The following is an 18,252-nucleotide window of genomic DNA, read 5'->3' as shown; positions in this document are numbered from 1 at the left end:
CCATGACCGGCAGGTGAGAGTCTGTAGGCTGTGCATAAAGCCGGGGCATGTTTTTAAAGACTGTCCGGATTTCAGGTGTTTTAAATGTGGCAAAACCGGACATTATGCCAGGGAGTGTGCGCAGCGGAGCGGGGAGGATGCAGATGGAGAAGGGAGCGAGCGGGGAGAGGACGTCCGGGCAAAGGAGCTGAATGAGGAGGAAGGAGAGGAATTGGCTGGCGAGGAGGAGGAGGGAGGCGAAGAGTTCCAGACAGGACAGAGCTCGGGAGCAGAGGATGCGAGCGTGGTCGGAGGAGAGGACGGAGACCAGGAAGACACGCAGGACGAGCTGGACAGCGAGATGGAGCACGAGGAAGGGGGAGAGGAGGGCATGGAGCAAGGAGGTGGTAGAAAGAAGAAGAGGGCCGGAGCGACAGCGAAGGAGGAGAAGCGGCGGAAAGCGTTGGAGGAGAAAGGCGAGGGCATGCCGCGACAGGGGGGGCTGCCGCAGAGAAATAGAGGAGCACGAAAGGGTATGGAGGAGGAGGAGGCGTTGAAAAACGCAGTCGTTGTGGCACACCGACGGTGTGACAGGAGGGCAGCTGAGCAGGACATAAGACGGGGGCTGCAGAGTGACGACCAGCTGGAAAGTGGCAAGTGACAATTTGAATGATTGGTTATATTTTTTCATTTTTTTGTTTAGCTCTCATGGCCACCGTAACTTCCATAAATGTTAATGGGTTAAGGGACAGAAGAAAAATGAAGGGTTTAATGTATGTGTACAGGAGTGATATAATGTGCATACAGGAGACAAATTGGGATGAAAGGAAAGTGGAGGTAATGAGGGAGGAATGGGAGGGTGACATGCTCTATAATAATGGGGCGAGTAATGCAAGAGGGGTAGCAATACTAATTAAAAACGATAGGGTGGATGACGTAAGGGAGGTGTATAGGGATCAAGCAGGGAGGATTTTGGCAATAGAATTTACATATCGGAAAGTCGTTTTTAGACTTATCAATATATATGTGCCAAATGTGGAAATGGACAAGAGGAGTATTATAGAGGAGTTGAAAGGGTTAATAGTGGGGAGGTGTATTGTAGTGGGGGACTTCAATATTAAATGTAGCAGATTAGATATCGGTAAGGGTGTAGAACTTAGAGGGGACAAGTCGAGAGCTATGCTATTGGAGATGATGGCAGACAAGGGCCTTGTGGATGTATGGAGATATGAGAATCCAGGGAAGAGGGAATTCACGAGGAAGCAGATGAGGGAGGGGGTGATGAAGCAGAGTAGAATAGATTTAGTTTTAGTACAGGCAGAAAGCATTAGGTATATAGATAGATTCAGACATCAGGGGAATAGTTTTAGTGATCACGATGGGGTAAGATTTACGATTAAGATAGGGAGTGAGGAGGTAGGGGGGGGGGGTGTGGATTCTGAATGCGGGGTATGTCAGTGAGGAGGAGTACAAGCAGCAGATTAGGGGGTTGTTGGATAGAGAGGATGAGAGGAGGGCAGGTTATGCAGAGTGTGACAGTATGGACAATGGAGTGGGGGAGAGATGGGAGAGAATAAAGAATGGGATTAAATCATTTAGTATTCAGTATAGTAAGAGGAGGAAAGAAAGGATGATGAGGGAAGAGAAGGGTTTGAGGGAAAGAGTGAGAGTGGAGTTAGGAAAGGCAGAGGACGAGGAAGGGTACAGCATGGAGAAGTATTTAGAGGTAAAGCTGGAGCTGGATAGGTTTGAGAAGGAGAAGTGCAGGGGAGCAATTCTGAGGAGCAAAGCAAAATATACTTTGGAAGGTGAGAAGTGTACAGGTTTTTTTCTGGGTTTAGAAAAAAGAAAGCAGAGTAGGGCATATATTAATGAAATCAATAAAAAGGATGGGGTGGCAACAGAGGATTATGTGGAGATATTGGAGAGGGTGCAAGAGTTTTATGGGGAGTTGTATAAAAAGGGGGGGGTAGATGAGGGTAGTATAGATGAGGTGTTGGATAGCGTGCAGAGCAAGGTGAGTGAGACGGATAGGGTGTGGTGTGATAGGGAAATAAGTGAATCAGAGGTGATAGAAGCAATTGGAGGTTTGACAAGTGGGAAAAGCCCGGGGAGTGACGGGATAGGGATTGAGTGGTACAAAGAGTATAAGAATGAGGTAGCACCAATTTTGGTGGAGGTGTTTAGAGGGATGGAGAGGACAGGGTTAGTACAGGATAGAATGGTGGAAGGGGTGATAACAATTTTATATAAGAAAGGTAGCAGACTAGATCTAGGGAATTATAGGCCGATTAGTTTAATGAATGTGGATTATAAGATCCTGACCAAAGTGTTAGCCAATAGGGTGAAGAGAGTAATAGGGGAGATAGTGCAGCCAACACAGAGTTATAGTGTACCGGGTAGGGATATAGCGGACACAATAGGGACAGTTAGGGATGTGATAGAGTATATGAAGAGGGATGGGATAGGGGGGGTAGTGGTGGGGATAGACTGGAACAAGGCGTTTGATAGGGTAGAGCACGAGTATCTGTTTAGGGTGTTAGAGAAGTTTGGGTTTGGAGAGAAGCTGGTGGGATGGGTAAGGAGGTTATACGGGGGTGCACAGAGTTGTATAAAGGTGAATGGGGTTTTGACAGACAGGTTTGTGATAGGGAGGTCAGTGAGGCAGGGGTGTCCGCTGTCAGCACTACTGTATGCTATAGTGGTAGAGCCACTGGCTACACTCATTAAGGAAGATGACAGGGTGGAGGGGATAGTTTTGCCATATGGAGGGAGGTGTGTCATAAATCACTATGCAGATGACACAACAATCACGGTTAGGGATGGAGGGAGTGTGAGGAGAGTGTTGGAGTTGGTAGAGACGTATGGTAGAGCATCAGGGGCAAAGATCAATAAAGACAAGTCCGAAATTATGTATATAGGAAGGGTAGAGAGAGTAGAGGTGGGGCTACGGGTGGAAGAGGCATATATGAGGGTGTTGGGTGTAAATTTGGGTGTGGATAGCGAGGGGGCTAGGAATGCCACATGGACTGGGGTGATAAGTAAAATAGGAACTGTATGCAATGCATGGAGGGCGAGGAAGTTGAGGTTGAAAGGGAAGGTGGTTGTGGTGAATAGTATGTTGATGTCAATATGTGTGTATGTGATGAGTGTGATGGAAATGCCAGCATGGGTGATGAATGAGCTGAACAAAATTGTGTGTAACTTTATTTGGGAAGGGAAAGGGGTGAAGATTGCACAGAAAACACTTGTGGGGAGGAGAGGGAAGGGGGGTTTAAAGTTAATAGATCTGGAAATAAAAAGAAAAGCCATGAGAATTAGGACTGTGCAAAAATATATGATGGGAAGGTGTCAATATGGTTGGAAGGAAATGCTGAAAAAGTACATTAATGATGTGGGAGGGATGGGGGAGAATGGTTGGTTTATGGGGTTTAAGCCGTCAATGACGGTGGGGATACCTGAGTTTTACCGGGAGGTGTTGGAGGCGTGGAGATGTCTGTTACCTAAAATGGAATATGATTGCGATGAGATGCAGAGCTTTGTAAATCTGCCACTGTTTTTAAATGAAAAAATAAAATGTAACAACAGGACTTTGCATGTACCCCAATTTATGGAAGGTGGGATTAGGCAGGTGAGAGATGTGATGAATGAGGTGATCCCAGGATTCCTCAGAGGGAACTGTATTTATGATTCTGTATGTGAATTGGAGGGGATGGAGTGTAGAGTAAAAGTAAGAAAGATTTATGAAAGGATTAAATTGAGCCTGCCAGTGGAGTGGGTCGACCTCATAAAAGGTGGGTGTGTAGGCCGGGAAGCAGGAGACTTGCCTGAGCTATATGTAATGGAGGAGGGGGTGAAGTGTAAAATGAAAAATATGTCTGTGAAGAAAGTATATGGATGGTTGATAGATGAGGTGTTTAAAGAGCCAGCAGCAGAAAGGGTGTGGAGGAGAGTGTTTGTTGGATATGAGGTGGGAAAAATATGGTCTAATATCAATGTGAAATATAACAGTATTGACTGTGATAACAATGATTTCCTCATGAGGCACAGCAGAATCTATACTAATGTGGTCTTGCATGAAATTAATGAGGAGGTAAATGCTATGTGTGATGTCTGTGAAGGTGGCCGTGAGAGTTTTATGCATTATTTTCTGGAGTGTGACAGTTTGAAGGGATTCTTCGAATTTCTTAAAACACTGCTGAAGGACAATTGGGCAATGGAACTGGACTTGGAGGATGGGTGGAGGACTTTATTTTTATTTGGGGTTTTTGGGAGGAGGAAGGGTGTGAATGTTGGTGTCCTGAATTATGTCTTAAGTCATGCCCGACACGCTGTAGTGCTTAGACGGAACTATGCACATTTTGAAAGGAGGACAGTGGAAATTAAGCATTTGTTTAAAGCTATAATGAAGAGGGATGTGGGAATGGTGTGTAAATATGGCGGGGAGGAGGTAACAGACTTTTTTATGAGTGGTAATTCACTGATAGAGAAAGTGGAGGGGGGAGGCATTTGCTTTAATTGGGGAACCAATGTCGATGGGTGAGTCTGTGCTGATGTTATTGGAATTATAAAAAAAAAAAAAAAAAAAAAAAAATAGGGGTGTATTGTGATATATGTTTGTATGCGAAATATGAAGTAATAGCATTGTGCTCGTAAACTTGTGGATTTGTGAAACTGAAAATAACATTAATAAAAAGATAAAAAAAAAAAAAAGCAACGCCCGATCTCGTCCGATCTCGGAAGCTAAGCAAGGTTGGGCCTGGTTAGTACTTGGATGGGAGACCGCCTGGGAATACCAGGTGCTGTATGCTCTTTTGCTCACTTGCAATATGCACAAGTAGTCCTTCATGAAAGGGGCTGGAAGCTGCTTTCATTTTGCCGAGACAGAGACCACCTTGCATTGTCAAATACCAAATCTGGTTATGAATAAGTAGCCTATGGTTGTCGACGTATTTCGTACGGCCAAACCAGCATGGCAACGCCCGATCTCGTCCGATCTCGGAAGCTAAGCAAGGTTGGGCCTGGTTAGTACTTGGATGGGAGACCGCCTGGGAATACCAGGTGCTGTATGCTCTTTTGCTCAATTGCAATATGCACAAGTAGTCCTTCACGAAAGGGGCTGGAAGCTGCTTTCATTTTGCCGAGAGAGAGAGAGAGAGACCACCTTGCATTGTCAAATACCAAATCTGGTTATGAATAAGTAGCCTATGGTTGTCGAAGTATTTCGTACGGCCAAACCAGCATGGCAACGCCCGATCTCGTCCGATCTCGGAAGCTAAGCAAGGTTGGGCTTGGTTAGTACTTGGATGGGAGACCGCCTGGGAATACCAGGTGCTGTATGCTCTTTTGCTCACTTGCAATATGCACAAGTAGTCCTTCATGAAAGGGGCTGGAAGCTGCTTTCATTTTGCCGAGAGAGAGAGACCACCTTGCATTGTCAAATACCAAATCTGGTTATGAATAAGTAGCCTATGGTTGACGACGTATTTCGTACGGCCAAACCAGCATGGCAACGCCCGATCTCGTCCGATCTCGGAAGCTAAGCAAGGTTGGGCTTGGTTAGTACTTGGATGGGAGACCGCCTGGGAATACCAGGTGCTGTATGCTCTTTTGCTCACTTGCAATATGCACAAGTAGTCCTTCATGAAAGGGGCTGGAAGCTGCTTTCATTTTCCTGAGAGAGAGACCACCTTGCATTGTCAAATACCAAATCTGGTTATGAATAAGTAGCCTATGGTTGTCGACGTATTTCGTACGGCCAAACCAGCATGGCAACGCCCGATCTCGTCCGATCTCGGAAGCTAAGCAAGGTTGGGCCTGGTTAGTACTTGGATGGGAGACCGCCTGGGAATACCAGGTGCTGTATGCTCTTTTGCTCACTTGCAATATGCACAAGTAGTCCTTCATGAAAGGGGCTGGAAGCTGCTTTCATTTTGCAGAGAGAGAGAGAGAGAGAGACCACCTTGCATTCTCAAATACCAAATCTGGTTATGAATAAGTAGCCTATGGTTGTCGACGTATTTCGTACGGCCAAACCAGCATGGCAACGCCCGATCTCGTCCGATCTCGAAGCTAAGCAAGGTTGGGCTTGGTTAGTACTTGGATGGGAGACCGCCTGGGAATACCAGGTGCTGTATGCTCTTTTGCTCACTTGCAATATGCACAAGTAGTCCTTCATGAAAGGGGCTGGAAGCTGCTTTCATTTTGCCGAGAGAGAGAGACCACCTTGCATTGTCAAATACCAAATCTGGTTATGAATAAGTAGCCTATGGTTGACGACGTATTTCGTACGGCCAAACCAGCATGGCAACGCCCGATCTCGTCCGATCTCGGAAGCTAAGCAAGGTTGGGCCTGGTTAGTACTTGGATGGGAGACCGCCTGGGAATACCAGGTGCTGTATGCTCTTTTGCTCACTTGCAATATGCACAAGTAGTCCTTCATGAAAGGGGCTGGAAGCTGCTTTCATTTTGCCGAGAGAGAGAGAGACCACCTTGCATTGTCAAATACCAAATCTGGTTATGAATAAGTAGCCTATGGTTGTCGACGTATTTCGTACGGCCAAACCAGCATGGCAACGCCCGATCTCGTCCGATCTCGGAAGCTAAGCAAGGTTGGGCTTGGTTAGTACTTGGATGGGAGACCGCCTGGGAATACCAGGTGCTGTATGCTCTTTTGCTCACTTGCAATATGCACAAGTAGTCCTTCATGAAAGGGGCTGGAAGCTGCTTTCATTTTGCCGAGAGAGAGAGAGAGAGAGAGAGACCACCTTGCATTGTCAAATACCAAATCTGGTTATGAATAAGTAGCCTATGGTTGACGACGTATTTCGTACGGCCAAACCAGCATGGCAACGCCCGATCTCGGAAGCTAAGCAAGGTTGGGCCTGGTTAGTACTTGGATGGGAGACCGCCTGGGAATACCAGGTGCTGTATGCTCTTTTGCTCACTTGCAATATGCACAAGTAGTCCTTCATGAAAGGGGCTGGAAGCTGCTTTCATTTTCCTGAGAGAGAGACCACCTTGCATTGTCAAATACCAAATCTGGTTATGAATAAGTAGCCTATGGTTGTCGACGTATTTCGTACGGCCAAACCAGCATGGCAACGCCCGATCTCGTCCGATCTCGGAAGCTAAGCAAGGTTGGGCTTGGTTAGTACTTGGATGGGAGACCGCCTGGGAATACCAGGTGCTGTATGTTCTTTTGCTCACTTGCAATATGCACAAGTAGTCCTTCATGAAAGGGGCTGGAAGCTGCTTTCATTTTGCCGAGAGAGAGAGACCATCTTGCATTGTCAAATACCAAATCTGGTTATGAATAAGTAGCCTATGGTTGACGACGTATTTCGTACGGCCAAACCAGCATGGCAACGCCCGATCTCGTCCGATCTCGGAAGCTAAGCAAGGTTGGGCTTGGTTAGTACTTGGATGGGAGACCGCCTGGGAATACCAGGTGCTGTATGCTCTTTTGCTCACTTGCAATATGCACAAGTAGTCCTTCATGAAAGGGGCTGGAAGCTGCTTTCATTTTCCTGAGAGAGAGACCACCTTGCATTGTCAAATACCAAATCTGGTTATGAATAAGTAGCCTATGGTTGTCGACGTATTTCGTACGGCCAAAACAGCATGGCAACGCCCGATCTCGTCCGATCTCGGAAGCTAAGCAAGGTTGGGCCTGGTTAGTACTTGGATGGGAGACCGCCTGGGAATACCAGGTGCTGTATGCTCTTTTGCTCACTTGCAATATGCACAAGTAGTCCTTCATGAAAGGGGCTGGAAGCTGCTTTCATTTTGCCGAGAGAGAGAGAGACCACCTTGCATTGTCAAATACCAAATCTGGTTATGAATAAGTAGCCTATGGTTGTCGACTTATTTCGTACGGCCAAACCAGCATGGCAACGCCCGATCTCGTCCGATCTCGGAAGCTAAGCAAGGTTGGGCTTGGTTAGTACTTGGATGGGAGACCGCCTGGGAATACCAGGTGCTGTATGCTCTTTTGCTCACTTGCAATATGCACAAGTAGTCCTTCATGAAAGGGGCTGGAAGCTGCTTTCATTTTGCCGAGAGAGAGAGACCACCTTGCATTGTCAAATACCAAATCTGGTTATGAATAAGTAGCCTATGGTTGACGACGTATTTCGTACGGCCAAACCAGCATGGCAACGCCCGATCTCGTCCGATCTCGGAAGCTAAGCAAGGTTGGGCTTGGTTAGTACTTGGATGGGAGACAGCCTGGGAATACCAGGTGCTGTATGCTCTTTTGCTCACTTGCAATATGCACAAGTAGTCCTTCATGAAAGGGGCTGGAAGCTGCTTTCATTTTCCTGAGAGAGAGACCACCTTGCATTGTCAAATACCAAATCTGGTTATGAATAAGTAGCCTATGGTTGTCGACGTATTTCGTACGGCCAAACCAGCATGGCAACGCCCGATCTCGTCCGATCTCGGAAGCTAAGCAAGGTTGGGCCTGGTTAGTACTTGGATGGGAGACCGCCTGGGAATACCAGGTGCTGTATGCTCTTTTGCTCACTTGCAATATGCACAAGTAGTCCTTCATGAAAGGGGCTGGAAGCTGCTTTCATTTTGCCGAGAGAGAGAGAGAGAGACCACCTTGCATTCTCAAATACCAAATCTGGTTATGAATAAGTAGCCTATGGTTGTCGACGTATTTCGTACGGCCAAACCAGCATGGCAACGCCCGATCTCGGAAGCTAAGCAAGGTTGGGCCTGGTTAGTACTTGGATGGGAGACCGCCTGGGAATACCAGGTGCTGTATGCTCTTTTGCTCACTTGCAATATGCACAAGTAGTCCTTCATGAAAGGGGCTGAAAGCTGCTTTCATTTTGCCGAGAGAGAGAGAGAGAGACCACCTTGCATTGTCAAATACCAAATCTGGTTATGAATAAGTAGCCTATGGTTGTCGACGTATTTCGTACGGCCAAACCAGCATGGCAACGCCCGATCTCGTCCGATCTCGAAGCTAAGCAAGGTTGGGCTTGGTTAGTACTTGGATGGGAGACCGCCTGGGAATACCAGGTGCTGTATGCTCTTTTGCTCACTTGCAATATGCACAAGTAGTCCTTCATGAAAGGGGCTGGAAGCTGCTTTCATTTTCCTGAGAGAGAGACCACCTTGCATTGTCAAATACCAAATCTGGTTATGAATAAGTAGCCTATGGTTGTCGACGTATTTCGTACGGCCAAACCAGCATGGCAACGCCCTATCTCGTCCGATCTCGGAAGCTAAGCAAGGTTGGGCTTGGTTAGTACTTGGATGGGAGACCGCCTGGGAATAACAGGTGCTGTATGCTCTTTTGCTCACTTGCAATATGCACAAGTAGTCCTTCATGAAAGGGGCTGGAAGCTGCTTTCATTTTGCCGAGAGAGAGAGACCACCTTGCATTGTCAAATACCAAATCTGGTTATGAATAAGTAGCCTATGGTTGACGACGTATTTGGTACGGCCAAACCAGCATGGCAACGCCCGATCTCGTCCGATCTCGGAAGCTAAGCAAGGTTGGGCCTGGTTAGTACTTGGATGGGAGACCGCCTGGGAATACCAGGTGCTGTATGCTCTTTTGCTCACTTGCAATATGCACAAGTAGTCCTTCATGAAAGGGGCTGGAAGCTGCTTTCATTTTGCCGAGAGAGAGAGAGAGACCACCTTGCATTGTCAAATACCAAATCTGGTTATGAATAAGTAGCCTATGGTTGTCGACGTATTTCGTACGGCCAAACCAGCATGGCAACGCCCGATCTCGTCCGATCTCGGAAGCTAAGCAAGGTTGGGCTTGGTTAGTACTTGGATGGGAGACCGCCTGGGAATACCAGGTGCTGTATGCTCTTTTGCTCACTTGCAATATGCACAAGTAGTCCTTCATGAAAGGGGCTGGAAGCTGCTTTCATTTTGCCGAGAGAGAGAGAGAGAGACCACCTTGCATTGTCAAATACCAAATCTGGTTATGAATAAGTAGCCTATGGTTGACGACGTATTTCGTACGGCCAAACCAGCATGGCAACGCCCGATCTCGGAAGCTAAGCAAGGTTGGGCCTGGTTAGTACTTGGATGGGAGACCGCCTGGGAATACCAGGTGCTGTATGTTCTTTTGCTCACTTGCAATATGCACAAGTAGTCCTTCATGAAAGGGGCTGGAAGCTGCTTTCATTTTGCCGAGAGAGAGAGACCATCTTGCATTGTCAAATACCAAATCTGGTTATGAATAAGTAGCCTATGGTTGACGACGTATTTCGTACGGCCAAACCAGCATGGCAACGCCCGATCTCGTCCGATCTCGGAAGCTAAGCAAGGTTGGGCTTGGTTAGTACTTGGATGGGAGACCGCCTGGGAATACCAGGTGCTGTATGCTCTTTTGCTCACTTGCAATATGCACAAGTAGTCCTTCATGAAAGGGGCTGGAAGCTGCTTTCATTTTCCTGAGAGAGACCACCTTGCATTGTCAAATACCAAATCTGGTTATGAATAAGTAGCCTATGGTTGTCGACGTATTTCGTACGGCCAAACCAGCATGGCAACGCCCGATCTCGTCCGATCTCGGAAGCTAAGCAAGGTTGGGCCTGGTTAGTACTTGGATGGGAGACCGCCTGGGAATACCAGGTGCTGTATGCTCTTTTGCTCACTTGCAATATGCACAAGTAGTCCTTCATGAAAGGGGCTGGAAGCTGCTTTCATTTTCCTGAGAGAGAGACCACCTTGCATTGTCAAATACCAAATCTGGTTATGAATAAGTAGCCTATGGTTGTCGACGTATTTCGTACGGCCAAACCAGCATGGCAATGCCCGATCTCGTCCGATCTCGGAAGCTAAGCAAGGTTGGGCCTGGTTAGTACTTGGATGGGAGACCGCCTGGGAATACCAGGTGCTGTATGCTCTTTTGCTCACTTGCAATATGCACAAGTAGTCCTTCATGAAAGGGGCTGGAAGCTGCTTTCATTTTGCCGAGAGAGAGAGACCACCTTGCATTGTCAAATACCAAATCTGGTTATGAATAAGTAGCCTATGGTTGTCGACGTATTTCGTACGGCCAAACCAGCATGGCAACGCCCGATCTTGTCCGATCTCGGAAGCTAAGCAAGGTTGGGCCTGGTTAGTACTTGGATGGGAGACCTCCTGGGAATACCAGGTGCTGTATGCTCTTTTGCTCACTTGCAATATGCACAAGTAGTCCTTCATGAAAGGGGCTGGAAGCTGCTTTCATTTTGCCGAGAGAGAGAGAGAGAGACCACCTTGCATTGTCAAATACCAAATCTGGTTATGAATAAGTAGCCTATGGTTGTCGACGTATTTCGTACGGCCAAACCAGCATGGCAACGCCCGATCTCGGAAGCTAAGCAAGGTTGGGCCTGGTTAGTACTTGGATGGGAGACCGCCTGGGAATACCAGGTACTGTATGCTCTTTTGCTCACTTGCAATATGCACAAGTAGTCCTTCATGAAAGGGGCTGGAAGCTGCTTTCATTTTGCCGAGAGAGAGAGAGAGAGACCACCTTGCATTGTCAAATACCAAATCTGGTTATGAATAAGTAGCCTATGGTTGTCGAAGTATTTCGTACGGCCAAACCAGCATGGCAACGCCCGATCTCGTCCGATCTCGGAAGCTAAGCAAGGTTGGGCCTGGTTAGTACTTGGATGGGAGACCGCCTGGGAATACCAGGTGCTGTATGCTCTTTTGCTCACTTGCAATATGCACAAGTAGTCCTTCATGAAAGGGGCTGGAAGCTGCTTTCATTTTCCTGAGAGAGAGACCACCTTGCATTGTCAAATACCAAATCTGGTTATGAATAAGTAGCCTATGGTTGTCGACGTATTTTGTACGGCCAAACCAGCATGGCAACGCCCGATCTCGTCCGATCTCGGAAGCTAAGCAAGGTTGGGCCTGGTTAGTACTTGGATGGGAGACCGCCTGGGAATACCAGGTGCTGTATGCTCTTTTGCTCACTTGCAATATGCACAAGTAGTCCTTCATGAAAGGGGCTGGAAGCTGCTTTCATTTTGCCGAGAGAGAGAGAGAGAGAGACCACCTTGCATTGTCAAATACCAAATCTGGTTATGAATAAGTAGCCTATGGTTGTCGAAGTATTTCGTACGGCCAAACCAGCATGGCAATGCCCGATCTCGTCCGATCTCGGAAGCTAAGCAAGGTTGGGCCTGGTTAGTACTTGGATGGGAGACCGCCTGGGAATACCAGGTGCTGTATGCTCTTTTGCTCACTTGCAATATGCACAAGTAGTCCTTCATGAAAGGGGCTGGAAGCTGCTTTCATTTTCCTGAGAGAGAGACCACCTTGCATTGTCAAATACCAAATCTGGTTATGAATAAGTAGCCTATGGTTGTCGACGTATTTCGTACGGCCAAACCAGCATGGCAACGCCCGATCTCGTCCGATCTCGGAAGCTAAGCAAGGTTGGGCCTGGTTAGTACTTGGATGGGAGACCGCCTGGGAATACCAGGTGCTGTATGCTCTTTTGCTCACTTGCAATATGCACAAGTAGTCCTTCATGAAAGGGGCTGGAAGCTGCTTTCATTTTCCTGAGAGAGAGACCACCTTGCATTGTCAAATACCAAATCTGGTTATGAATAAGTAGCCTATGGTTGTCGACGTATTTCGTACGGCCAAACCAGCATGGCAACGCCCGATCTCGTCCGATCTCGGAAGCTAAGCAAGGTTGGGCCTGGTTAGTACTTGGATGGGGGACCGCCTGGGAATACCAGGTGCTGTATGCTCTTTTGCTCACTTGCAATATGCACAAGTCGTCCTTCATGAAAGGGGCTGGAAGCTGCTTTCATTTTGCCGAGAGAGAGAGAGACCAACTTGCATTGTCAAATACCAAATCTGGTTATGAATAAGTAGCCTATGGTTGTCGACGTATTTCGTACGGCCAAACCAGCATGGCAACGCCCGATCTCGTCCGATCTCGGAAGCTAAGCAAGGTTGGGCCTGGTTAGTACTTGGATGGGAGACCGCCTGGGAATACCAGGTGCTGTATGCTCTTTTGCTCACTTGCAATATGCACAAGTAGTCCTTCATGAAAGGGGCTGGAAGCTGCTTTCATTTTGCCGAGAGAGAGAGAGACCACCTTGCATTGTCAAATACCAAATCTGGTTATGAATAAGTAGCCTATGGTTGTCGACGTATTTCGTACGGCCAAACCAGCATGGCAACGCCCGATCTCGTCCGATCTCGGAAGCTAAGCAAGGTTGGGCCTGGTTAGTACTTGGATGGAAGACCGCCTGGGAATACCAGGTGCTGTATGCTCTTTTGCTCACTAGTAATATGCACAAGTAGTCCTTCATGAAAGGGGCTGGAAGCTGCTTTCATTTTGCCGAGAGAGAGAGAGAGAGAGAGAGAGAGAGAGAGAGAGAGAGAGAGAGAGAGAGAGAGAGAGAGAGAGAGAGAGAGAGAGAGAGAGAGAGAGAGAGAGAGAGACCACCTTGCATTGTCAAATACCAAATCTGGTTATGAATAAGTAGCCTATGGTTGTCAACGTATTTCGTACGGCCATACCAGCATGGCAACGCCCGATCTCGTCCGATCTCGGAAGCTAAGCAAGGTTGGGCTTGGTTAGTACTTGGATGGGAGACCGCCTGGGAATGCCAGGTGCTGTATGCTCTTTTGCTCACTTGCAATATGCACAAGTAGTCCTTCATGAAAGGGGCTGGAAGCTGCTTTCATTTTGCCGAGAGAGAGAGAGAGACCACCTTGCATTGTCAAATACCAAATCTGGTTATGAATAAGTAGCCTATGGTTGTCGACGTATTTCGTACGGCCAAACCAGCATGACAACGCCCGATCTCGTCCGATCTCGGAAGCTAAGCAAGGTTGGGCTTGGTTAGTACTTGGATGGGAGACCGCCTGGGAATACCAGGTGCTGTATGCTCTTTTGCTCACTTGCAATATGCACAAGTAGTCCTTCATGAAAGGGGCTGGAAGCTGCTTTCATTTTGCCGAGAGAGAGAGAGAGAGACCACCTTGCATTGTCAAATACCAAATCTGGTTATGAATAAGTAGCCTATGGTTGTCGACGTATTTCGTACGGCCAAACCAGCATGGCAACGCCCGATCTCGTCCGATCTCGGAAGCTAAGCAAGGTTGGGCCTGGTTAGTACTTGGATGGTCGACCGCCTGGGAATACCAGGTGCTGTATGCTCTTTTGCTCACTTGCAATATGCACAAGTAGTCCTTCATGAAAGGGGCTGGAAGCTGCTTTCACTTTCCTGAGAGAGAGAGACCACCTTGCATTGTCAAATACCAAATCTGGTTATGAATAAGTAGCCTATGGTTGTCGACGTATTTTGTACGGCCAAACCAGCATGGCAACGCCCGATCTCGTCCGATCTCGGAAGCTAAGCAAGGTTGGGCCTGGTTAGTACTTGGATGGGAGACCGCCTGGGAATACCAGGTACTGTATGCTCTTTTGCTCACTTGCAATATGCACAAGTAGTCCTTCATGAAAGGGGCTGGAAGCTGCTTTCATTTTGCCGAGAGAGAGAGAGAGAGACCACCTTGCATTGTCAAATACCAAATCTGGTTATGAATAAGTAGCCTATGGTTGTCGACGTATTTCGTACGGCCAAACCAGCATGGCAACGCCCGATCTCGTCCGATCTCGGAAGCTAAGCAAGGTTGGGCCTGGTTAGTACTTGGATGGGAGACCGCCTGGGAATACCAGGTGCTGTATGCTCTTTTGCTCACTTGCAATATGCACAAGTAGTCCTTCATGAAAGGGGCTGGAAGCTGCTTTCATTTTCCTGAGAGAGAGACCACCTTGCATTGTCAAATACCAAATCTGGTTATGAATAAGTAGCCTATGGTTGTCGACGTATTTCGTACGGCCAAACCAGCATGGCAACGCCCGATCTCGTCCGATCTCGGAAGCTAAGCAAGGTTGGGCCTGGTTAGTACTTGGATGGGAGACCGCCTGGGAATACCAGGTGCTGTATGCTCTTTTGCTCACTTGCAATATGCACAAGTAGTCCTTCATGAAAGGGGCTGGAAGCTGCTTTCATTTTCCTGAGAGAGAGACCACCTTGCATTGTCAAATACCAAATCTGGTTATGAATAAGTAGCCTATGGTTGTCGACGTATTTCGTACGGCCAAACCAGCATGGCAACGCCCGATCTCGTCCGATCTCGGAAGCTAAGCAAGGTTGGGCCTGGTTAGTACTTGGATGGGAGACCGCCTGGGAATACCAGGTGCTGTATGCTCTTTTGCTCACTTGCAATATGCACAAGTCGTCCTTCATGAAAGGGGCTGGAAGCTGCTTTCATTTTGCCGAGAGAGAGAGAGAGAGACCACCTTGCATTGTCAAATACCAAATCTGGTTATGAATAAGTAGCCTATGGTTGTCGACGTATTTCGTACGGCCAAACCAGCATGGCAACGCCCGATCTCGTCCGATCTCGGAAGCTAAGCAAGGTTGGGCCTGGTTAGTACTTGGATGGGAGACCGCCTGGGAATACCAGGTGCTGTATGCTCTTTTGCTCACTTGCAATATGCACAAGTAGTCCTTCATGAAAGGGGCTGGAAGCTGCTTTCATTTTCCTGAGAGAGAGACCACCTTGCATTGTCAAATACCAAATCTGGTTATGAATAAGTAGCCTATGGTTGTCGACGTATTTCGTACGGCCAAACCAGCATGGCAACGCCCGATCTCGTCCGATCTCGGAAGCTAAGCAAGGTTGGGCCTGGTTAGTACTTGGATGGGAGACCGCCTGGGAATACCAGGTGCTGTATGCTCTTTTGCTCACTTGCAATATGCACAAGTAGTCCTTCATGAAAGGGGCTGGAAGCTGCTTTCATTTTCCTGAGAGAGAGACCACCTTGCATTGTCAAATACCAAATCTGGTTATGAATAAGTAGCCTATGGTTGTCGACGTATTTCGTACGGCCAAACCAGCATGGCAACGCCCGATCTCGTCCGATCTCGGAAGCTAAGCAAGGTTGGGCCTGGTTAGTACTTGGATGGGAGACCGCCTGGGAATACCAGGTGCTGTATGCTCTTTTGCTCACTTGCAATATGCACAAGTAGTCCTTCATGAAAGGGGCTGGAAGCTGCTTTCATTTTCCTGAGAGAGAGACCACCTTGCATTGTCAAATACCAAATCTGGTTATGAATAAGTAGCCTATGGTTGTCGACGTATTTCGTACGGCCAAACCAGCATGGCAACGCCCGATCTCGTCCGATCTCGGAAGCTAAGCAAGGTTGGGCCTGGTTAGTACTTGGATGGGAGACCGCCTGGGAATACCAGGTGCTGTATGCTCTTTTGCTCACTTGCAATATGCACAAGTAGTCCTTCATGAAAGGGGCTGGAAGCTGCTTTCATTTTCCTGAGAGAGAGACCACCTTGCATTGTCAAATACCAAATCTGGTTATGAATAAGTAGCCTATGGTTGTCGACGTATTTCGTACGGCCAAACCAGCATGGCAACGCCCGATCTCGTCCGATCTCGGAAGCTAAGCAAGGTTGGGCCTGGTTAGTACTTGGATGGGAGACCGCCTGGGAATACCAGGTGCTGTATGCTCTTTTGCTCACTTGCAATATGCACAAGTCGTCCTTCATGAAAGGGGCTGGAAGCTGCTTTCATTTTGCCGAGAGAGAGAGAGAGAGACCACCTTGCATTGTCAAATACCAAATCTGGTTATGAATAAGTAGCCTATGGTTGTCGACGTATTTCGTACGGCCAAACCAGCATGGCAACGCCCGATCTCGTCCGATCTCGGAAGCTAAGCAAGGTTGGGCCTGGTTAGTACTTGGATGGGAGACCGCCTGGGAATACCAGGTACTGTATGCTCTTTTGCTCACTTGCAATATGCACAAGTAGTCCTTCATGAAAGGGGCTGGAAGCTGCTTTCATTTTGCCGAGAGAGAGAGACCACCTTGCATTGTCAAATACCAAATCTGGTTATGAATAAGTAGCCTATGGTTGTCGAAGTATTTCGTACGGCCAAACCAGCATGGCAATGCCCAATCTCGTCCGATCTCGGAAGCTAAGCAAGGTTGGGCCTGGTTAGTACTTGGATGGGAGACCGCCTGGGAATACCAGGTGCTGTATGCTCTTTTGCTCACTTGCAATATGCACAAGTAGTCCTTCATGAAAGGGGCTGGAAGCTGCTTTCACTTTCCTGAGAGAGAGACCACCTTGCATTGTCAAATACCAAATCTGGTTATGAATAAGTAGCCTATGGTTGTCGACGTATTTCGTACGGCCAAACCAGCATGGCAACGCCCGATCTCGTCCGATCTCGGAAGCTAAGCAAGGTTGGGCCTGGTTAGTACTTGGATGGGAGACCGCCTGGGAATACCAGGTACTGTATGCTCTTTTGCTCACTTGCAATATGCACAAGTAGTCCTTCATGAAAGGGGCTGGAAGCTGCTTTCATTTTGCCGAGAGAGAGAGAGAGAGACCACCTTGCATTGTCAAATACCAAATCTGGTTATGAATAAGTAGCCTATGGTTGTCGACGTATTTCGTACGGCCAAACCAGCATGGCAACGCCCGATCTCGTCCGATCTCGGAAGCTAAGCAAGGTTGGGCCTGGTTAGTACTTGGATGGGAGACCGCCTGGGAATACCAGGTGCTGTATGCTCTTTTGCTCACTTGCAATATGCACAAGTAGTCCTTCATGAAAGGGGCTGGAAGCTGCTTTCATTTTCCTGAGAGAGAGACCACCTTGCATTGTCAAATACCAAATCTGGTTATGAATAAGTAGCCTATGGTTGTCGACGTATTTCGTACGGCCAAACCAGCATGGCAACGCCCGATCTCGTCCGATCTCGGAAGCTAAGCAAGGTTGGGCCTGGTTAGTACTTGGATGGGAGACCGCCTGGGAATACCAGGTGCTGTATGCTCTTTTGCTCACTTGCAATATGCACAAGTAGTCCTTCATGAAAGGGGCTGGAAGCTGCTTTCATTTTCCTGAGAGAGAGAGAGAGAGAGAGAGAGAGAGAGAGAGAGAGAGAGAGAGAGAGAGAGAGAGAGAGAGAGAGAGAGAGAGAGAGAGAGAGAGAGAGAGAGAGAGAGAGAGAGAGAGAGAGAGAGAGAGAGAGAGAGAGAGAGAGAGAGAGAGAGAGAGAGAGAGAGAGAGAGAGAGAGAGACCACCTTGCATTGTCAAATACCAAATCTGGTTATGAATAAGTAGCCTATGGTTGTCGACGTATTTCGTACGGCCAAACCAGCATGGCAACGCCCGATCTCGCAAGCTAAGCAGGGTTGGACCTGGTTAGTACTTGGATGGTAGACCGCCTGGGAATATCAG

The 18,252-nt window shown here is 47.8% G+C and overlaps 39 non-coding genes and 10 pseudogenes across 39 annotated transcripts; all 49 read left to right on the top strand.

Moving 5' to 3' along the window:
- The first annotated feature begins 4,933 nt into the window (after window positions 1-4,933).
- Window positions 4,934-5,052, top strand: LOC136939716 (5S ribosomal RNA). Its single transcript, XR_010875945.1, has one exon. It is a non-coding gene; the product is annotated as a 5S ribosomal RNA (ribosomal RNA).
- Window positions 5,053-5,203: 151 nt separating this feature from the next.
- On the top strand, window positions 5,204-5,322 carry LOC136939748 (5S ribosomal RNA). Its single transcript, XR_010875977.1, has one exon. It is a non-coding gene; the product is annotated as a 5S ribosomal RNA (ribosomal RNA).
- Window positions 5,323-5,467: 145 nt separating this feature from the next.
- On the top strand, window positions 5,468-5,586 carry LOC136939747 (5S ribosomal RNA). Its single transcript, XR_010875976.1, has one exon. It is a non-coding gene; the product is annotated as a 5S ribosomal RNA (ribosomal RNA).
- A 143-nt stretch (window positions 5,587-5,729) lies between these two features.
- Window positions 5,730-5,848, top strand: LOC136939715 (5S ribosomal RNA). Its single transcript, XR_010875944.1, has one exon. It is a non-coding gene; the product is annotated as a 5S ribosomal RNA (ribosomal RNA).
- Window positions 5,849-6,001: 153 nt separating this feature from the next.
- On the top strand, window positions 6,002-6,119 carry LOC136939677 (5S ribosomal RNA; annotated as a pseudogene).
- Window positions 6,120-6,264: 145 nt separating this feature from the next.
- On the top strand, window positions 6,265-6,383 carry LOC136939714 (5S ribosomal RNA). The gene has a single exon (XR_010875943.1). It is a non-coding gene; the product is annotated as a 5S ribosomal RNA (ribosomal RNA).
- A 147-nt stretch (window positions 6,384-6,530) lies between these two features.
- LOC136939745 (5S ribosomal RNA) lies at window positions 6,531-6,649 on the top strand. Its single transcript, XR_010875974.1, has one exon. It is a non-coding gene; the product is annotated as a 5S ribosomal RNA (ribosomal RNA).
- A 157-nt stretch (window positions 6,650-6,806) lies between these two features.
- On the top strand, window positions 6,807-6,915 carry LOC136939683 (5S ribosomal RNA; annotated as a pseudogene).
- Window positions 6,916-7,058: 143 nt separating this feature from the next.
- Window positions 7,059-7,177, top strand: LOC136939752 (5S ribosomal RNA). Its single transcript, XR_010875980.1, has one exon. It is a non-coding gene; the product is annotated as a 5S ribosomal RNA (ribosomal RNA).
- Window positions 7,178-7,322: 145 nt separating this feature from the next.
- LOC136939744 (5S ribosomal RNA) lies at window positions 7,323-7,441 on the top strand. The gene has a single exon (XR_010875972.1). It is a non-coding gene; the product is annotated as a 5S ribosomal RNA (ribosomal RNA).
- A 143-nt stretch (window positions 7,442-7,584) lies between these two features.
- On the top strand, window positions 7,585-7,703 carry LOC136939659 (5S ribosomal RNA; annotated as a pseudogene).
- A 147-nt stretch (window positions 7,704-7,850) lies between these two features.
- On the top strand, window positions 7,851-7,969 carry LOC136939743 (5S ribosomal RNA). Its single transcript, XR_010875971.1, has one exon. It is a non-coding gene; the product is annotated as a 5S ribosomal RNA (ribosomal RNA).
- A 145-nt stretch (window positions 7,970-8,114) lies between these two features.
- On the top strand, window positions 8,115-8,233 carry LOC136939671 (5S ribosomal RNA; annotated as a pseudogene).
- A 143-nt stretch (window positions 8,234-8,376) lies between these two features.
- Window positions 8,377-8,495, top strand: LOC136939713 (5S ribosomal RNA). Its single transcript, XR_010875942.1, has one exon. It is a non-coding gene; the product is annotated as a 5S ribosomal RNA (ribosomal RNA).
- Window positions 8,496-8,646: 151 nt separating this feature from the next.
- LOC136939682 (5S ribosomal RNA) lies at window positions 8,647-8,755 on the top strand (annotated as a pseudogene).
- Window positions 8,756-8,906: 151 nt separating this feature from the next.
- Window positions 8,907-9,024, top strand: LOC136939676 (5S ribosomal RNA; annotated as a pseudogene).
- Window positions 9,025-9,167: 143 nt separating this feature from the next.
- On the top strand, window positions 9,168-9,286 carry LOC136939675 (5S ribosomal RNA; annotated as a pseudogene).
- Window positions 9,287-9,431: 145 nt separating this feature from the next.
- On the top strand, window positions 9,432-9,550 carry LOC136939654 (5S ribosomal RNA). Its single transcript, XR_010875925.1, has one exon. It is a non-coding gene; the product is annotated as a 5S ribosomal RNA (ribosomal RNA).
- A 149-nt stretch (window positions 9,551-9,699) lies between these two features.
- Window positions 9,700-9,818, top strand: LOC136939742 (5S ribosomal RNA). The gene has a single exon (XR_010875970.1). It is a non-coding gene; the product is annotated as a 5S ribosomal RNA (ribosomal RNA).
- Window positions 9,819-9,969: 151 nt separating this feature from the next.
- LOC136939691 (5S ribosomal RNA) lies at window positions 9,970-10,078 on the top strand (annotated as a pseudogene).
- Window positions 10,079-10,223: 145 nt separating this feature from the next.
- LOC136939741 (5S ribosomal RNA) lies at window positions 10,224-10,342 on the top strand. Its single transcript, XR_010875969.1, has one exon. It is a non-coding gene; the product is annotated as a 5S ribosomal RNA (ribosomal RNA).
- A 141-nt stretch (window positions 10,343-10,483) lies between these two features.
- On the top strand, window positions 10,484-10,602 carry LOC136939712 (5S ribosomal RNA). Its single transcript, XR_010875940.1, has one exon. It is a non-coding gene; the product is annotated as a 5S ribosomal RNA (ribosomal RNA).
- A 143-nt stretch (window positions 10,603-10,745) lies between these two features.
- LOC136939738 (5S ribosomal RNA) lies at window positions 10,746-10,864 on the top strand. The gene has a single exon (XR_010875967.1). It is a non-coding gene; the product is annotated as a 5S ribosomal RNA (ribosomal RNA).
- Window positions 10,865-11,009: 145 nt separating this feature from the next.
- On the top strand, window positions 11,010-11,128 carry LOC136939652 (5S ribosomal RNA). The gene has a single exon (XR_010875923.1). It is a non-coding gene; the product is annotated as a 5S ribosomal RNA (ribosomal RNA).
- Window positions 11,129-11,279: 151 nt separating this feature from the next.
- LOC136939695 (5S ribosomal RNA) lies at window positions 11,280-11,388 on the top strand (annotated as a pseudogene).
- Window positions 11,389-11,539: 151 nt separating this feature from the next.
- On the top strand, window positions 11,540-11,658 carry LOC136939710 (5S ribosomal RNA). Its single transcript, XR_010875938.1, has one exon. It is a non-coding gene; the product is annotated as a 5S ribosomal RNA (ribosomal RNA).
- Window positions 11,659-11,801: 143 nt separating this feature from the next.
- LOC136939735 (5S ribosomal RNA) lies at window positions 11,802-11,920 on the top strand. The gene has a single exon (XR_010875964.1). It is a non-coding gene; the product is annotated as a 5S ribosomal RNA (ribosomal RNA).
- Window positions 11,921-12,073: 153 nt separating this feature from the next.
- On the top strand, window positions 12,074-12,192 carry LOC136939737 (5S ribosomal RNA). The gene has a single exon (XR_010875966.1). It is a non-coding gene; the product is annotated as a 5S ribosomal RNA (ribosomal RNA).
- A 143-nt stretch (window positions 12,193-12,335) lies between these two features.
- LOC136939709 (5S ribosomal RNA) lies at window positions 12,336-12,454 on the top strand. The gene has a single exon (XR_010875937.1). It is a non-coding gene; the product is annotated as a 5S ribosomal RNA (ribosomal RNA).
- A 143-nt stretch (window positions 12,455-12,597) lies between these two features.
- Window positions 12,598-12,716, top strand: LOC136939730 (5S ribosomal RNA). Its single transcript, XR_010875959.1, has one exon. It is a non-coding gene; the product is annotated as a 5S ribosomal RNA (ribosomal RNA).
- Window positions 12,717-12,863: 147 nt separating this feature from the next.
- Window positions 12,864-12,982, top strand: LOC136939708 (5S ribosomal RNA). Its single transcript, XR_010875936.1, has one exon. It is a non-coding gene; the product is annotated as a 5S ribosomal RNA (ribosomal RNA).
- A 147-nt stretch (window positions 12,983-13,129) lies between these two features.
- Window positions 13,130-13,248, top strand: LOC136939650 (5S ribosomal RNA). The gene has a single exon (XR_010875921.1). It is a non-coding gene; the product is annotated as a 5S ribosomal RNA (ribosomal RNA).
- A 235-nt stretch (window positions 13,249-13,483) lies between these two features.
- On the top strand, window positions 13,484-13,602 carry LOC136939732 (5S ribosomal RNA). Its single transcript, XR_010875961.1, has one exon. It is a non-coding gene; the product is annotated as a 5S ribosomal RNA (ribosomal RNA).
- A 149-nt stretch (window positions 13,603-13,751) lies between these two features.
- On the top strand, window positions 13,752-13,870 carry LOC136939740 (5S ribosomal RNA). Its single transcript, XR_010875968.1, has one exon. It is a non-coding gene; the product is annotated as a 5S ribosomal RNA (ribosomal RNA).
- Window positions 13,871-14,021: 151 nt separating this feature from the next.
- On the top strand, window positions 14,022-14,140 carry LOC136939653 (5S ribosomal RNA). Its single transcript, XR_010875924.1, has one exon. It is a non-coding gene; the product is annotated as a 5S ribosomal RNA (ribosomal RNA).
- Window positions 14,141-14,285: 145 nt separating this feature from the next.
- Window positions 14,286-14,404, top strand: LOC136939657 (5S ribosomal RNA). Its single transcript, XR_010875928.1, has one exon. It is a non-coding gene; the product is annotated as a 5S ribosomal RNA (ribosomal RNA).
- Window positions 14,405-14,555: 151 nt separating this feature from the next.
- Window positions 14,556-14,674, top strand: LOC136939706 (5S ribosomal RNA). Its single transcript, XR_010875935.1, has one exon. It is a non-coding gene; the product is annotated as a 5S ribosomal RNA (ribosomal RNA).
- Window positions 14,675-14,817: 143 nt separating this feature from the next.
- LOC136939705 (5S ribosomal RNA) lies at window positions 14,818-14,936 on the top strand. Its single transcript, XR_010875934.1, has one exon. It is a non-coding gene; the product is annotated as a 5S ribosomal RNA (ribosomal RNA).
- Window positions 14,937-15,079: 143 nt separating this feature from the next.
- LOC136939698 (5S ribosomal RNA) lies at window positions 15,080-15,198 on the top strand. The gene has a single exon (XR_010875932.1). It is a non-coding gene; the product is annotated as a 5S ribosomal RNA (ribosomal RNA).
- A 151-nt stretch (window positions 15,199-15,349) lies between these two features.
- Window positions 15,350-15,468, top strand: LOC136939686 (5S ribosomal RNA). The gene has a single exon (XR_010875931.1). It is a non-coding gene; the product is annotated as a 5S ribosomal RNA (ribosomal RNA).
- Window positions 15,469-15,611: 143 nt separating this feature from the next.
- Window positions 15,612-15,730, top strand: LOC136939674 (5S ribosomal RNA). Its single transcript, XR_010875930.1, has one exon. It is a non-coding gene; the product is annotated as a 5S ribosomal RNA (ribosomal RNA).
- Window positions 15,731-15,873: 143 nt separating this feature from the next.
- On the top strand, window positions 15,874-15,992 carry LOC136939662 (5S ribosomal RNA). The gene has a single exon (XR_010875929.1). It is a non-coding gene; the product is annotated as a 5S ribosomal RNA (ribosomal RNA).
- Window positions 15,993-16,135: 143 nt separating this feature from the next.
- On the top strand, window positions 16,136-16,254 carry LOC136939651 (5S ribosomal RNA). Its single transcript, XR_010875922.1, has one exon. It is a non-coding gene; the product is annotated as a 5S ribosomal RNA (ribosomal RNA).
- Window positions 16,255-16,397: 143 nt separating this feature from the next.
- On the top strand, window positions 16,398-16,516 carry LOC136939746 (5S ribosomal RNA). The gene has a single exon (XR_010875975.1). It is a non-coding gene; the product is annotated as a 5S ribosomal RNA (ribosomal RNA).
- A 151-nt stretch (window positions 16,517-16,667) lies between these two features.
- On the top strand, window positions 16,668-16,786 carry LOC136939646 (5S ribosomal RNA). The gene has a single exon (XR_010875918.1). It is a non-coding gene; the product is annotated as a 5S ribosomal RNA (ribosomal RNA).
- Window positions 16,787-16,931: 145 nt separating this feature from the next.
- On the top strand, window positions 16,932-17,050 carry LOC136939668 (5S ribosomal RNA; annotated as a pseudogene).
- Window positions 17,051-17,193: 143 nt separating this feature from the next.
- LOC136939645 (5S ribosomal RNA) lies at window positions 17,194-17,312 on the top strand. Its single transcript, XR_010875917.1, has one exon. It is a non-coding gene; the product is annotated as a 5S ribosomal RNA (ribosomal RNA).
- Window positions 17,313-17,463: 151 nt separating this feature from the next.
- Window positions 17,464-17,582, top strand: LOC136939734 (5S ribosomal RNA). The gene has a single exon (XR_010875963.1). It is a non-coding gene; the product is annotated as a 5S ribosomal RNA (ribosomal RNA).
- Window positions 17,583-17,725: 143 nt separating this feature from the next.
- On the top strand, window positions 17,726-17,844 carry LOC136939722 (5S ribosomal RNA). The gene has a single exon (XR_010875952.1). It is a non-coding gene; the product is annotated as a 5S ribosomal RNA (ribosomal RNA).
- Window positions 17,845-18,252: the final 408 nt, after the last annotated feature.

This window comes from Osmerus mordax, unplaced genomic scaffold, assembly GCF_038355195.1.
Source record: "Osmerus mordax isolate fOsmMor3 unplaced genomic scaffold, fOsmMor3.pri Scaffold_30, whole genome shotgun sequence".
Classification (NCBI taxonomy): Eukaryota; Metazoa; Chordata; class Actinopteri; order Osmeriformes; family Osmeridae; genus Osmerus; species Osmerus mordax.
This window is presented reverse-complemented; position numbering and strand designations above follow the sequence as displayed.